Here is a 15449-nt window from a genome sequence, read left to right on the forward strand (position 1 = left end):
TTTACCAAGCCCCAAGTAAGCCCTTACTTTATGTTGGTAAGAATTTATATTATAATAGTCATATTCAAGAGTCAGCCTTTCACTAAGAAATTACGAAATGGCCAATCCATTCAGGAGATCAATTTCTTATCAGGAAGAATGAACAAGCCACATTCTACAGCTACATCCCCGTGCCTGAAACTCAACATTCTACAGAGGGAGAGCATACGATCCAGGGATGTCTGAGTTTAATTCACTCTAAAACGGATTACAAAAAACAACAAACAAGAATCCTTTAGACACGCCTAACAGGTCTATGCTTGGTATGTGTGGGATGCACAAGAGAGGCAAAGATGCTTCTGATTCATTTGCTAACCAAACAGGTTATCTGAAGCTCTAAGGACTATGTACAATGGTTACCTGTGAACATATTTTATCCTTTCTCCTCTAGGTCATAAACTCAGTGAAGACATGATTGGGGCTGGGCTTTAAGGATCCACATTTAACCAAGCCAGCTTGTCTTGGTCAAAACACATGACTCTCTTGGTCTGTAACCCATCACAGATAGTAAACAACAAAGGCACCTGTCCTGCCTGTGTTCTGATGTCATAGATAAGGGTTTTCTAAAAAGTCAGGTGTTATTATCATTTGTTTCCTTCAACTTTTTCTTCTAAAATACACACTACATGTTTCATTTCTTTTTTGGTGGGGGTGGGGGATGTTCTTTTAAAAGCAGAATTTTCAAAATAACTGAAACTTATTTCTAAGAGTACCAATACTTAACGATAATAATAATTTTGCATATAACTATTTCTCATATGTATTACATGTTTTTTGGCCACATTATCTATATAACAGAAATATTTTACATTTTCCTAATATTTAAGCATTATCAAAATGGATTATTTTGTGTCATGTGGCTGGGTGCTAATCTTGGCTCTGTGACTTCCTAGCTCTGGGATCCTGGTAAAATTACCTCTCTGTGTCTCAGTTTCTTCATTTGTAAAATGAAGAGAACAATAGTACCTATTTCACAGAATTGTTGAAAATTAAATGAGTTAATAGTATTAAAGTGATTAAATCATTTCTGGCCTATACTTTTACACATGATGTATATGTGCCCATGCCCGTGTGTGTTTGGCAAATTAAAAAATATTGCTGGCTGGGCACGGTGGCTCACACCTGTAATCCTGCACTTTGGGAGGCCGAGGCGGTTGGATCACCTGAGGTCAGGAATTCGAGGCCAGCCTGGCCAACATGGTGAAACCCCATCTCTACTAAAAATACAAAAACTAGCTGGGTGTGGTGGCAGGCACCTGTAGTCCCAGCTACTTGGGAGGCTAAGGCAGGAGAATCGCTTGAACCTGGGAGGCGGAGATTGCAGTGAGCCAAGATCGCGCCATTGCACTGCAGCCTGGGCAACAGAGTGAGACTGTGTCTCAAAAAAAAAAAAAAAAAAAAAAAAAAAAAAAAAATACTGCCACACAATGAAGTCTTCAGGCCTGTGGCAGCAGGCAGAGCTGCTCACTCCCATGCCAACTGGCCCCAGATTGCTTGCTCCCTGAGAATGGGATTCACCCCTTAGCATGTTTTGGTTTCCTCCACCATCAGATTGCTAACTCCCACCCCTGCCGCTTGCAGAGTGTCTGAGTCTAGTGTCATCTCTAGGCTTGTTTTACTTGCTGCACAAAACCTCTCCTGAGCAGAGAAGCTGGGTAACCAGTCTTCCTGACAAGAGGAGTGTGTACTTGGCAGTCATCCCATGGGCAGCCTCCCTGGTGTCACTGCCCAAGCAGATGCCATCCCTCGCCTTGGCCCAGACCACTCAGGAGACATGCTCTGAGTCACACACTGGAGAGCTAGAAAGAACTGCAAGGTCCCTGGCCACTGGGGGTTTATTCTTTAATCTGGGGAACAAGACACACACAAATGTATCCACACAATGCCATAAATGTCAAATGATGCTCTCCACAGATCCCCAGCTCACGAGGCTCAGAGAGGAAACATACAAATGGACCCAAGTATTCAGTTGGAGAGGAAAGGCAGGGCTCATGGAGTTTTATTAGGAAAGGAAAGTGGACATCTCCAGTGTATATATGTACATATACACTGTTGTTTGACATCGCATAAATTGCTGGGCTTTGGTTTCCTGGGGATAATCATGGTCTCCATACCATAGAGTTATGGTCAGGATTAAATGGAAAGAAATATAGTGTCTGGCAAGTAGTCAATAAATGTTAGCTAATGCTACTATTACTACTACTGCTATTATTACTGTAATTGTTGTTATTATAAACCCTGTGTTTGTTCAGTCCCCCTGGCAGGGGAATAGGGACCTCCTTCCTTAGTGGCTGTCAGGTGAGGAAGGACTGTGACCACAAGCTGTCATCTGATAGGTGCCAGGGAACTCTTCCTCCCACCTCAGCCTTGCACTCCAGACAGGCCACAAACCCATGTACATGAATAAAACTTCTATGGCAGAAACCGAAGTCCCTCGACTACGTATGACTAAATGAGGCCTCAAAGCACAGTCTCAGCCAGCCAATGTGGAGTTTAGAGGGTGCTTCATCCATGAGGAAGAACTTGGAAGGAATGGCAGACAGATACACACACACACACACACACACACACCACACAGAGGCACTCATGCACACACACGAACACACGTGCACACAAACACATGTGCACACACGCATACGCACACGTGCGCACACACACGTGCACACATGCACACACACATACATGAAAAGTGGTGTTCTCATTGTCTTCAACTTGGTAAATGAGTTTCTGGGCTATGCAGTAGAAGGACCATTTCAAACCACAGTAAAGGCTCCCCAGCCCCACCTTTTGAGGGACAAATACAATATAAACCCTCTTTGTAAACACAAGACTCTGCAACTTTCATTTCCCAAGCATTGGCTACTCTGAAATTATTATCATTACTATACAAAGGAGGAAGAAAACAGCATTAGCTGCTTTGCAGATATGATTTCACTTACTATTTATATCAGTCCTGCAAGGCAGAGAATGAAGCCCTGATGCTTGTGGGGAAAGCTCAGAGAAGCGCAAGCCCACAGGGCTGCTCCTTGCCTTTGTTACAACTGTAGTGACTGATAAGTAAATTCAAATTCAATTCAGCTTCATTTTTTATTATCACCTGTTTCGGCAGCGCTGAGAAGCAACTGCTTTGGTAACGAACTTTAAAATCAAAACGCATTGAAAGAAAGATACGGTCGTAAGTCATACAGCCATCCAGTGCCATTCTAAGAAAGGAGACCTGAGAATGGTGACTACCAGAGGTGATCACCTTGTGCAAAGGAGAGTAGGCTTGGCGCGAGGATGAAGAAGGTTCATCCTCTTCCGAAGCTGGTTAAGAAGGAATAAATTCTAGTGTTCAACAGCACAGTAGGGTGACTAGAGTTAATAGTAACATATTGTATATTTCAAAGTACTGAGAAGATTTGAAATGTTTCCAACACATAGAAATGATAACTCTTTGATGTGATGCATATCCTAAGTACCCTGATTTGACCATTACACACTGCATGCATGTATCAAAATATCACATGTACCCTATAAATATGTACCATTACTATATGCCACTTTAAAAATCAATAAATAAGTAAATAAAAATCAAGGGGATTTGAGAGAATTGTCATTGGAGGGGCCCCATCTCAGTATCACAGGGGACCCCATCTGCACACTGGCCCTACTGGGCAGGACAGGGAGCCTGCTTCTGTAGCACGACTTCATGTCTCATTTAATTTTTAAAGAATTGTGCTAAAAAGAGAACCTGAAGACCTTCAGCTGTCAGAAGGCAGGAAGTGGGAGCTGGGTGTGGGAAATACACAGCAATTCTTCGCTGAAGTATGCCCTTCCCCCTTAAAGGAACCCCAAATGGAAGTCTTTGTCAGGATGTGTTACTCAATTAGAACTGGAGGCTCTTAGTCACAGTCCCCGGCTTGTGCAAAGGACACACTGAAAGCTGCACAGAGCAAGATCCCCAGGAGGCCCTTGAGAGCTGGAAGAACAGAAACTCCTAGTGATGCTGACAAAGAAGGTTGTTTGAAAGAACCATCAGTGCCTTCGGGTACAGACTCAAAAAACCCCAAGGAACCTTTGCCTACCGAAATTTTTCCGACCGCACCCTACTCTGTGGAGAGGCTTCCACGTCTTCTTCAGCTATCTGTATTATTATCCTCCTGGAAGTGTAAGTTGATGTCAATGCAAGACACACATTTCTAAAGTTCTAGGGTAACGGGTTTTTGTTTGTTGAAGTGTCTATGATAAGAATTAGAGGTATTAAAGAGTAGTAAAGGAAAGGACATCATCCTAATTTTAAATCCTACTGGCTTAAAGAGAAACAGCTCAAAGAATGACTTTAGGAACCTGTTCCTCCAACGTGCCTAAAGTACTTTTCCTCCACAGATTTAAAATAGACAAATAGTCTAGGCCAGGGGTCCCCAGTCCTCAAGCCATGGATCGCTGCTGGTCCATGGCCTGTTAGGAACCAGGCCACACAGCAGGAGGTAAGTGGCAGGTGAGTGAGTGAAGCTGAGCTCTGCCTCCTGTCAGATCAGCGGCAGTATCAGATTCTCATAGGCGCACGAACCCTACTGTGAACTGTGCATGTGAGGGATCTGGGTTGCATGTTCCTTATGAGAATCCAATGCCTGATGATCTGTCACTGTCTCCCATCATCCCCAGATGGGACCGTCTTGTTGCAGGAAAACAAGCTCAAGGCTCCCACTGATCCTACATTATAGTGAATACGTAATAACAGAAATAAAGTGCACAATAAATGTAATGTGCTTGAATCATCCCGAAACTACCCCCACCCTGCACCACCCAACTCCCCATCCGTGGAAAAACTGTCTTCCACAAAACCAGTCCCTGATGCCAAAAAGGCTGGGGACTGCTGGTCTAGGCCTTGCCATTCAGTGTCAGGTATGATTTCATCATATATGTTTTCAGTATGTTTCTGTAGACATGTGTGCATTCAGCCCAATACACACACCCCTAAGACATGTAACAATCAGTGTGAACTGAGTATTCTCCCACTGGAGTAGACTAGATGAAAATGACTGACAGGAAGTGTTGAATCTGTTTCTCCATCTGTAAAATGGGGACAATAAAACCTAACTTGCAGAGTTGTAGGGATTAAACATATACATGTAAAGTATTTAGCAAAGCTAGGCACATGGTGGGTGCTTAATAAATTGTAGCTCTTATGATGATATTGAAAAATGAGACCAACTTGTCCAACAGTAAATAAAACTGTCTAGGTGAGAAATGGGGCCCATATCTCAATCAGTCAGTTCACATTCAGATCCTCAAACAAGCCAAGTACCACAGGGCCTTGGTGCTTCTCACTCTGTCCTGGCTGGCTTCTCCTGCTCCCATCCTATCTCTTTATTTTTATTTTTTCAGAGAGAGTCTCGCTCTGTCACCCAGGCTGGAGTGCAGCGGCATGATCTCAGCTCACTGCAACATCCACCTCTCAGGTTCAAGCAATTTTCCTTCCTCAGCCTCCCAAGTAGCTGGGATTTCCCTGTAGTTGCTCTAGGGAGAAACAGTCTCTTCCCTTCTCAGTGGTCCTTCCATTGCACCACCATGTTGTATAGAATTTTAGGCAAAATGTTTGCCTCCCTTATTGAGGGGGAAAACTTCTTTCTTGTCCATCTGTGTATTTTGGGTACCTAAGGGAATCCTTGTGTGGCCCACATCCAAGGGTTATGAACACCCTGGCTTTGGAGGGAAGCAGTGCTGGGCTGTGGGGTAGCAGGGTGGAGGCTGTTAAATGGTATTACACAGAAAGTGTCCTGGTTCTTTAGTAAGGGAAGAAAACCATCAACGTTTTGCACATCATGATGGAAGATGCAGCCTTTTTAAACAATACAACTAGAACTTAAAGTATAATACCCTAGAACAACGTATAATAAAAAAAAAGTGTAGGAAAAAAAAAACCACAATACAACTGATAATAAGTTTTGAGCAAAACTATGCACACAGAATAGGGCATAGGCCCTGTTAAAAGAATAGCTTGGAACTTAGGAGAGGGGCAACAGGACTGCAAAGAGAGGAAACCCAGGTTGATACTAGAATCCCACTGTCCATTATTCATTATTTGTATTTATCTAAGTATTATTGCCCCCGCTTATCCATGGGGAATTTGTTCCAAAATCACCAGTGGATAACTGAAACCTCAGAGAGTACTGAACCCTACATATACTATATTTTTCCTATACATACCTACCTATACAAATTAGGCTCACGACTGTAATCCCAGCACTTGGGGAGGCCGAGGTGGGTGGATCACTTGAGGTCAGGAGTTTGAGACCAGCCTGACCAACATGGTGAAACCCCATCTCTATTAAAAATACAAAAATTAACTGGGTGTGGTGACATGCACCTGTAATCTTAGCTACTCAGGAGGCTGAGACAGCAGATCACTTGAACTTAGGAGGCGGAGGCTGCAGTGAGCCGAGGTCATGCCACTGCACTCCAGCCTGGGTGACAGAGAGAAACTCTCTCTCTCTCAAAAATAAGAAAAGAATTAGGCACAGCAAGAGAGTAACAACAATAACAACTAATAATAAAATAGAACAATTATAATAATATACTGTAATAAAAGTTATGTGAATGTGTTCCCTCTCAAAATATCTTACTGTACTATACTCACCCTTCTTGTTGACTCTGGATGACTGAAACAGTGGATAAAGGGGACTACTAATACCCACATAAATCACATGTGGAATCAGATCCAGTCCTCTTTCTACAATGTTCAGTCAAATATCTTTTTTTTTTTTTTTTTTTGAGATGGAGTCTGGCTCTGTTGCCCAGGCTGGAGTGCAGAGGCACCATCTTGGCTCACTGCAACCTTTGCCCTCCCAGGTAGCATGCACCACCACGCCTGGCTAATTTTTGTATTTTTAGCAGAGACAAGGTTTCACCATGTTGGCCAGGATGGTCTCGAACTCCTGACCTCAGCTGATCCACCTGCCTTGGCCTCCCAAAGTGCTGGGATTACAGGCGTAGGTCACCACACCCGGCCTCAGCCAGACATACTTTTTTTTTTTTGAGACGAAGTCTGGCTCCGTCACCCAAGCTGGAGTGCAGTGGCGCAATCTCTGCTCACTGCAACCTCTGCCTCCCGGGTTCACACCATTCTCCTGCCTCAGCCTCTTGGTAGCTGGGAATACAGGCGCCCACGACCACACCCGGCTAATTTTTTGTAAGTTTAGTAGAAACGGGGTTTCACCGTGTTTGCCAGGATGGTCTCGATCTCCTGACCTTGTGATTCGCCCGCCTCGGCCTCCCAAAGTGCTGGGATTACAGGTGTGAGCCACCGAAAGCAAAAGACAACTCTGTCTTTTGCTTTCATCACAAAAAGTTCTGAGTTAAAGAACCTCACGGTAGGGCAATGGAGTCAGCAAACAAGTCCGGTCAAGACTCTTGGGTCTGTAGAAAGCAAACATGAAGTTTTGTAATAAAGGCTCATGACAGAAGTTCATTTTAATGAGGCTTCTTTCTGTCTGGAAGTGTAAGCTGTTATGCTTGTCATAAAGCAGGCTCTTGTTGCTTGGTGACTAGCTGAATGATCACCTAAAGAATTTTTCCTCCACTCCTTTACCTGTCGGGATGACACTGGGAATCTCTGTTAGCTGCTGGACTGTGCATTATCACTAAACTATATTTCTAATAACACAGTCACTGAGATAATGTCCTTTTGTTGAATAATTTCCTCATTCAGTAAGACTTTTAAAAATTTATAAAATTTATTATTTCAATAGCTTTTGGGGTACACCCCATCCTCCCTGTTCTGAGTCTCCCAAGTCTATTATATCCTGAGTCTCAGTTTCTTGACTTATTGTTATCCTTCCTTGACAGCCTTTATCCTGTACTATGGGACTTAACTGCTTTCTGGGTGGCAAAGAGCATCTTGATTAATGAAGCACAATTGCCCCATCTGCATTCTGGTGCATAAATTTAATAAGCATCTCCCTCCTCTGTCCACCTAACACCTTTTATCCCCTAAGCCCTTCCTCCATGTTTTACCATCCAGAGGCAACCTCAGATCCAAGTTTCCATAAGAATCTATATGTTTCAGCTCTGTCCTTGAACCAGGACTGCAGGAGCAGATAACCACGTTCTGCAGCTTGAGCATCTGTGCATGACTAGCTAGAACCTGGAACACACAGGAAGAGGAGGCTGGAAAAGTGGAAGGAAGGCTATCCCCAGGGGCTGCTGGGCTTAAACCTCCTCCTGCAGGGCTGCAGGGCCCTCCTCCTGTAGGAAGCAGGTGCCTTCCACCCCTTTCCCAGGGCTGGACGTGTCAGAGCCTCTTTAATCACAGAGCACTTTCAGCAGCATTTTCGTTTACAGTCAAACAACAAGTCATAAGAACAGTTTTAAATGCCAAAGACATACTGAAGAAAAGCAAAAAATAATTAGCTGTGCTGTTAAAGTCTCCTCCCCCGGCTTACTTCATTAGAAAAATCAATCGAGGCATTAATGGCTGTCTCCGACTCTAATGAGCTTTATTCTAATTAGACTCACAAGTTATTATTTCAGCTGGAAAAAGGTCTCGTTTGTAATGAGCAGTAGAGTGTGACAGCCTCTGACTGTTTCTTTGACCATATATAGGAATGATCACCATGATAATAACAGTAGTGACAACAATCCTGGGATATTGAGCTTTTCACTTCCAAGAGAGAATAAGTATTCACTAAACAGCTTTGAAACCCCTATGAAGTGTTTATTATACCCGAATCCCCATTTCACCAACAGTAAGGAGGATATTTTGGAAGCTTTAAGCCACATACTTTTTAAGCTTTATTTGAGGCTGGCACTTGGATGACTTCAATGATGTTCTTTCCCCACAAGGAGGCGAGCAGGAGTGAGGATAAAGACACGGAGAGAGAACGCAGACAACCATGTTCTCTTGGCCATGTTGAACTGATGTCCGAGAGCAGGCCTTGGCAAACTTCCTCTGGGAAGGGCCACAGTAAATATTTTAGGCCTTGCATTCCATATGGTCTCACTGCGATTCAACTCTGCCATTGTAAGCTTGAAAGTGGCCATAGATAAAAGTAAATGAATGAGTATGGCTGGGTTCCAATAAAACTTTATTTATGGACACTGAAATTTGAATTTCATGCCGTTTTTCACATGTCACAAAATAGTCTTCTTCTTTTATTTTCTCCGAACCATTTAAATGTGTAAAAACCATTCTTGTCTCACAGGCTGGATGTGGCTTATGGGCCATAGTTTGCCTGCCCTGCCGCAGAGAACAGAATTAACCACCAGTAGCATCAGAGGCTAACGCTGTTCAAGGGTTTTGCCCTCTTCAGAGCTCAAACAGCAGGGATAATTTCCACCTTAAGAGACATCTCCCCAGAGCTCTTCTGCGAACACTGTTCTTAGTTTACAAACATGGAAACAATGAAAATCAAAATTAAATGGAAAAGTTCATCTCCAACAGCATCTCTTCCCCATCAGTCTTCAAATTTAATTTCAATCTTTGTCCACATGCATGACATTTTTATACCATTTCAATCCTATTATAGACACAGTGTTTTATTTTGTTTTTCACTTAACATTATCTTATAAAATTCTTCCTTGTTGTGACTGACTTCTTCTAATCAGACATATCATAATTTTTTGTGGAAGATTTCCATGCTATTCATTGGACTTAAGTAAAAGAGATGTCTTAGTGTCTTCTCAAGTGTAAGAGTTAAGATTCAAATGCTACCACCTTGCCCCCAAGCCAGGAAACTGGGAAAACCCACTTGGTAGACTGGAGCCTCACCTCCCCCAGGATTCACTTCCTTTTGGACAATGGCTTTAGCAAACCTGGCATTTTAATTCATTTGCCTCTTGACAAAGATGTGCCTTCCAGACAAACTCTTTAGAGCTCTTTGTTCTGAAAGAGCTCTCTGTTCCACATACACCCTAGAATTTATATTGAACTTGGATGGAGGTTTGGGGAGACTAATCACACATCTCCTTTCATTATGGTTTTTAACCAGGAAATACCAGAAGGAGTTAGATGAGGATCAGTTTTCTTGCTGGATTACAGAAGCTGGCAGGTCCCCATTAGTCCCTTGCCTCACACTTGTTGAGACCCTCTGGATGGTGACTGACTCAGCCAGTCACATGTGGAGAAAGGAGAAGAGGTTGGGTTTGCCCCTTCACTGTTCCATGGGCTGGGCCCCTGGAGAGGGAGAGTTGAGGGACATACTTTAAGTTGGTTCCTTTCTTTCCTCTCCACAAAGGGGGGTGACACTGTTTGAGGGACCACAGGGCTCACCTTCCCTTCCTTTCTCTTTGCTTTCAGAATAGGAAGCACATGCATTTGGCCAGGAAGAAGACATCAGCTATTGATTGGAGGGCCCTCTCTCTAGAAGGCAGAGAACAATGGACTAGCCAGACAGGAAGGAGAGAGGCCCAGAGGGCAGTAAGGAGTGGGCATCCGGGGCCCAGGGTTGGGGAGAACACTTCTGTTTGGCTTCCTTTCTCTTCCAGGGCATGGCTAAGGTGGCCAACCTGCATGCACCCCAGAAGAGGAAGATGAGTAGGGCCCATGGGACTTTACTATTGAGACCGAGGCTTCCACTGGCCTGATTAACCAATTTTCTGAGAATGAGCACCTTGGGAGGATAACAATCGAAGGAGCCCCAGAGGACACATGACAGGCTGGGGCCATCAGAACTACTGATCTGTGGGGACTATCTGGCTTACTGAATTATGAAACGCAGGTTAAATTAAGGGTTGTCACACATTTGGCTAATTAGTCAATAAGAACAGTAATTAATAGAGGTCAGGCAATTCAACTGCATCTGTGCCCATGACTATCAGAGCCCTTGGAAACAGCAGTGATTTCAAGTGAAATCTAAATCAGCAGTGTTTCCGGCGACCTAGAGCAGGGCCCATGGCCCATACGTTAGCACTTCCTGACGGTTTTCTTCCACCCAAATCCACATGTTGGGACCCAGGGGAAGGTGTAGCAAAGCCAGTGACCACTGTGTAATCTGCTTTTGTTTTTTCCATTTGACACTTGGTCAAAAAACACATTCCTGTTTTCATAGACTTCTTTTGATTTTGAGGAATTTAAAAGATACAGAGAAGCATGAAGAATGTAAAGACACTATATTCCCACCACTAGACATAAGAACTATTTTGGTATCATCTGCTGCTAGCCTCTGCCCTCCTTCTAAGAAATGAAACTACCACCCATTGCTCATCCCCCATCCCCGGGTACAGCAGTGCTCATGGGTTTGGTCGGTTTGTATGTTTAGTATCATTTTAGATACTTTGATATTCATGTTATATGATATAACAAATATACTACACTTTTATGTGTATATGAATATTTAAATATATAACAGATATAAACACATGCCATTTGTAAATATGCCATATAAAAACTGATGGTGCTTAATAAATATTTGTTGAATGTCCATCTATAAACAATGTATTTTTATGTTTTTAATGTACATGGTACCATACAATTTTTATCATTCTGCATAATCCTCTCTTCACTTAATAATTGTATTTGAAATCTATAATTGTGACTATGTGTGTGTGTGTGTATATATATATATATATACACCTCTCTTCACTTAATAATTGTATTTGAAATCTATAATTGTGACTATGTGTGTGTGTATATATACACACACATATATATGCGCATATATATACATATATATACACATATATGTGTATATATACACACACACACACACACCAGGCATATATATATACACACACACATATACACATATATATACAGGCATATATATGCCTGGTTTATGTCTCTTAACTGCTGCATAATATTGCACTGTAGGAATATGGAGGATTTTAATTATTTGTTTCTCCATGGGTGGATACTTAGTTTGCTTCTGTTTTTTTGGCTATTGAATAAAGAATGCTGCAGTGAACTTTACTGTAGCTTAATTGATGGTTTTTACTGGTTTGTACTAACATTACTTCTTTATATATTATGCCTACAAATCGTTTGATGTTTTAAGTGTTGTGAATATATTCCAAACTTGCTCTGGATCCACACCTGGGAATCATTCGGCCCATTAATAAGGTAGATACTGACCATGATACTCATCTGGCTCCCTGTGTCTGTTTTCAACTTGTAAGAAACCCAGAAGAGAGGCAGGGTATGATTAAGCATCTCTAAGCAAGCCTCCAACACTCAGTTTTGTAAATATGAGCTTACAATTTTTTGGTACTCCTTTTTGAATCAACTTAGAAAAATGGAATTGAAGTGATGGGAGTCTAGAAGTGTCTACTCCAAGAATGCTTTCCCTAGGAACAGAGCAGAATGTGCCTGCACTCGATAGAATTGTGAGAGAGGAACAAAGTGCACCAGAAATAACAAGGTACTTCAGAATAAATTTTTCAAGCAATGTTCAGAACATAATATGCCTCATAATTCCTTCCCAGCTGATACAAACGGGAATGTCTCATTCTTTGCTACGGAGGGTGCCGTTTAGTGGGAGACGAAAAGTTGAGGGTAAATTGGATAAGACATTCTCTAAAGTTCCTTCCAATGCCAAATGTTATTCTTCCAGATTTGAAGCTCCCTAAAGACAAGAACCATATTTTCTAATGTCTCACTATGTGCCTCTCATGGCCCTGGCTCATTTCTAGGTCCAGAGAACATGTTCGTGTCAAGCTTATTAAATGGATTAAAGAAGTCAGTCTTACAATTTCTATGATTTTGTTTGGAGCCCCTTTCCTAATTTCTTTTTGTTGTTGTTACAAGCATATTTAGGCTGATATTAATACTTTCTATTTTTTAAGAGACAAAGTCTTGCTCTGTCACCCAGGTTGGAGTGCAGCAGCACGATCACAGCTCACTGCAGCCTCAAACTCCTGGGCTCAAGTGATCCTCCTGCCTCAGCCTCTCAAGTAACTGGAACTACAGGTACATGCCACCATGCCTGGCTAATTTTTATTTTTATTTTTTGTAGAGACAGGGTCTTGCTATGTTGCCCAGGCTGGTCTCAAACTCCTGGCCTCAAGTGATCTTCCCACCTCAGCCTCTCAAAAGTGTTGGGATTACAGGCATGAGCTACTACACCTGGCCAATGAATATCTTTTAAAAGGCTGATAAAAGCCTTTCAAATGAGACACAACAATTAAGAGTAAAACTTCCAAACAGAAAAAATTATATAGGGATTCAGCTGTACCCATGCCACTGACTCACTGACTCATTCTGTAATCACAGCTCGAAAGTTGGCACAGGTTATTTAATGGCTCTGTAAGTGTTCACAAGAATCTAACTCCTGAACGTGTTTATTATACCACATAGAAGGGAGGTGGATGAATACACTGGAAAGTGTGTGATTCTAATACTCTTTCTACAAGGAGATATTTGTACCATAGGAAGGCACTTGCTCACGCAGGATCCAAGTTTCTAAGTTCTGCATTTTCAGGTTCAGTCTTAGTACCACCCCCCAATCCCATCCCAAATCCTTCCTGTATAAATGGCCTTGATGGTACAAATACAGGTGACTTCAACCAAAATGAAGGCTACCAATTACAGAGCACATAAACATATCAAACACTACTGGAGACTCTATGTGTATTTTCTTCAATATCCCAGACAAGTTAGTATTATTTCTCAACTTTTTTTGGTGAGGAAAGTGAGAATCACAGAGTTTAAATTAATCTGGGGTTACACAGCCGCTGCCAGAGCCAATTGACTTTGGCCCAGGTTTGAAGCACGGGCTGTTTCTCTTGCACCGTGCTGCCTCATTCCCTAGGCCTCTGTCAATCCAGTGATCTGGCACTGAGCTTGCTCTATACCCGCTATGCTGCTCCAAGTAGAGAGCTCTACTCTAGGAGTCTTCCAGGTCACATTTCCTGCCTTTGTATGCTTCTGTCTCCATTTGAAGCCCAGTGTTCTATCTGCATCATTCACTCATTCAACAAGTTTCTTAAGCATCTTTTTGTCCCAAGTCCTGTGTTAGTTCTGAGGAAACAAAGACAAATGAGACCCAATTCTTATCCTTATGGAGCTGTCAGTCTAAAGTGAGTCTTTTTAGATGTTCGTAAATAATAATGCAGTAGTTACCAAGACTGGTACCCTTTCTCTCCCTGCGTGTTCTCTGTAGGGCTGATGCAACATCCATGGCTGCCAAACCCAATGAATGGAAAGGTGATGGGCAGGAACAGCAAAGGACAGCTAAAGAGAAGGCAGGGAAAGGAGAAGCTGAATGGGAACAAGTCAAGGGAATGAGACACATCAACATCCCTGTCTCTGCTGCTCTCAGTGGTACCTTGGGTTTCTTTCCTTGTCCGAATACTTGAATCCACGGCAAAATGATACCATTCACTGACTGTGCCTCACGCTGCTATTGAGTTCAGAGCATTGTTGGCCACACCTGATGCACAGAAATGGCCTGGTTTTTATTTGGACTCATGACTATGTTGTGTTAGAAACTGAACTCTCCTCTTCTTCTTGCTCCCTAAAGAGCCAGGCTGATAGATCCTCAAGAATTTTCTGAAAATCAAGCCCTCCAGAAAAAAGAAAGTGTGTTGCATTTCTTTTCAGCTTGTTGCCTGATTCATTTTCCTTGATGGACTCATCTACTACTGTTAGCTGTATGGGCATGCAGGATCCTAAAGCCCAGAGTATGCACACACTTCACCAGTGGTTCCTACACCAGTGTCATCATCATGACAATTAAGAAGTGATCTGTATAAAACTATGCAGTAGAGATAAAACCAAAACAGACCAAGTCACATCCTTGCCTGTTTTAATTATAACTCTAATTTGGCTGAAGAATGAGGGAAGGTAAACTCAGAAGAGAGAGGTGGCAAGGCAAGGTGATGAAGGGAGAGGAGACAAAAAGAGACTTGGTTATGAACAAAGCAACTTGGTTAAAACATGCTTACCATGCAGCAAAACATTGTTTCATGGAATGAGGATGGCAGCCCTGCCCACTGCTAAACTACATATGCCAGAAAGAGTATCTCTCTGCCAGTGCTGAAGGCTTTGGTTGCCACTGAAAGTGACAACCTGCTGGGTGGGAGGAACACACCATGACTTTCTCTGCACACGTGCGGCAGGCCATGTTACATTGTTCAGGTTTTGATGTTGACAGTCCCAGGTTTTCTCACCATTGTTGGGCACTAAGCAGGCCTTTACACACACGGTTAAAAAATAAAACCCATCATCATATCCGCCACATCTGCCAAATATTATATTTGGTTCTTTAGCAACTCTGAGGCTAAATAGACTACAGAAATCGTTTATATGTAGAACCCAACATCATAGTTCACAACTATGTGCAAGTCACTCTTCACTGGATGAAAAGCAAACGTCTTCTGATCTCTGACACACTGACTCATAACATGGATCAGACTGATCTGATGTACTGTCAAGAGACACTTCTTGAAAAAAATTTTACGAATGCAGATTTACCATGACCTTTCTCACCAAT

At 42.5% G+C, this 15449-nt stretch overlaps 2 protein-coding genes across 2 annotated transcripts in view; one reads left to right on the top strand and one right to left on the bottom strand.

Annotated features, from left to right (window-relative positions):
* The window catches only part of ARPC5 (actin related protein 2/3 complex subunit 5), a 1051210-nt gene that overhangs the window by 60793 nt on the left and 974968 nt on the right, over positions 1-15449 (top strand). The gene's annotated exons all lie outside the window — the stretch shown is intronic.
* Positions 1-15449, bottom strand: part of C1H1orf21 (chromosome 1 C1orf21 homolog) — a 247439-nt gene that overhangs the window by 9605 nt on the left and 222385 nt on the right. The gene's annotated exons all lie outside the window — the stretch shown is intronic.

Source organism: Macaca thibetana, chromosome 1 (genome assembly GCF_024542745.1).
Source record: "Macaca thibetana thibetana isolate TM-01 chromosome 1, ASM2454274v1, whole genome shotgun sequence".
NCBI classification, from domain to species: Eukaryota; Metazoa; Chordata; class Mammalia; order Primates; family Cercopithecidae; genus Macaca; species Macaca thibetana.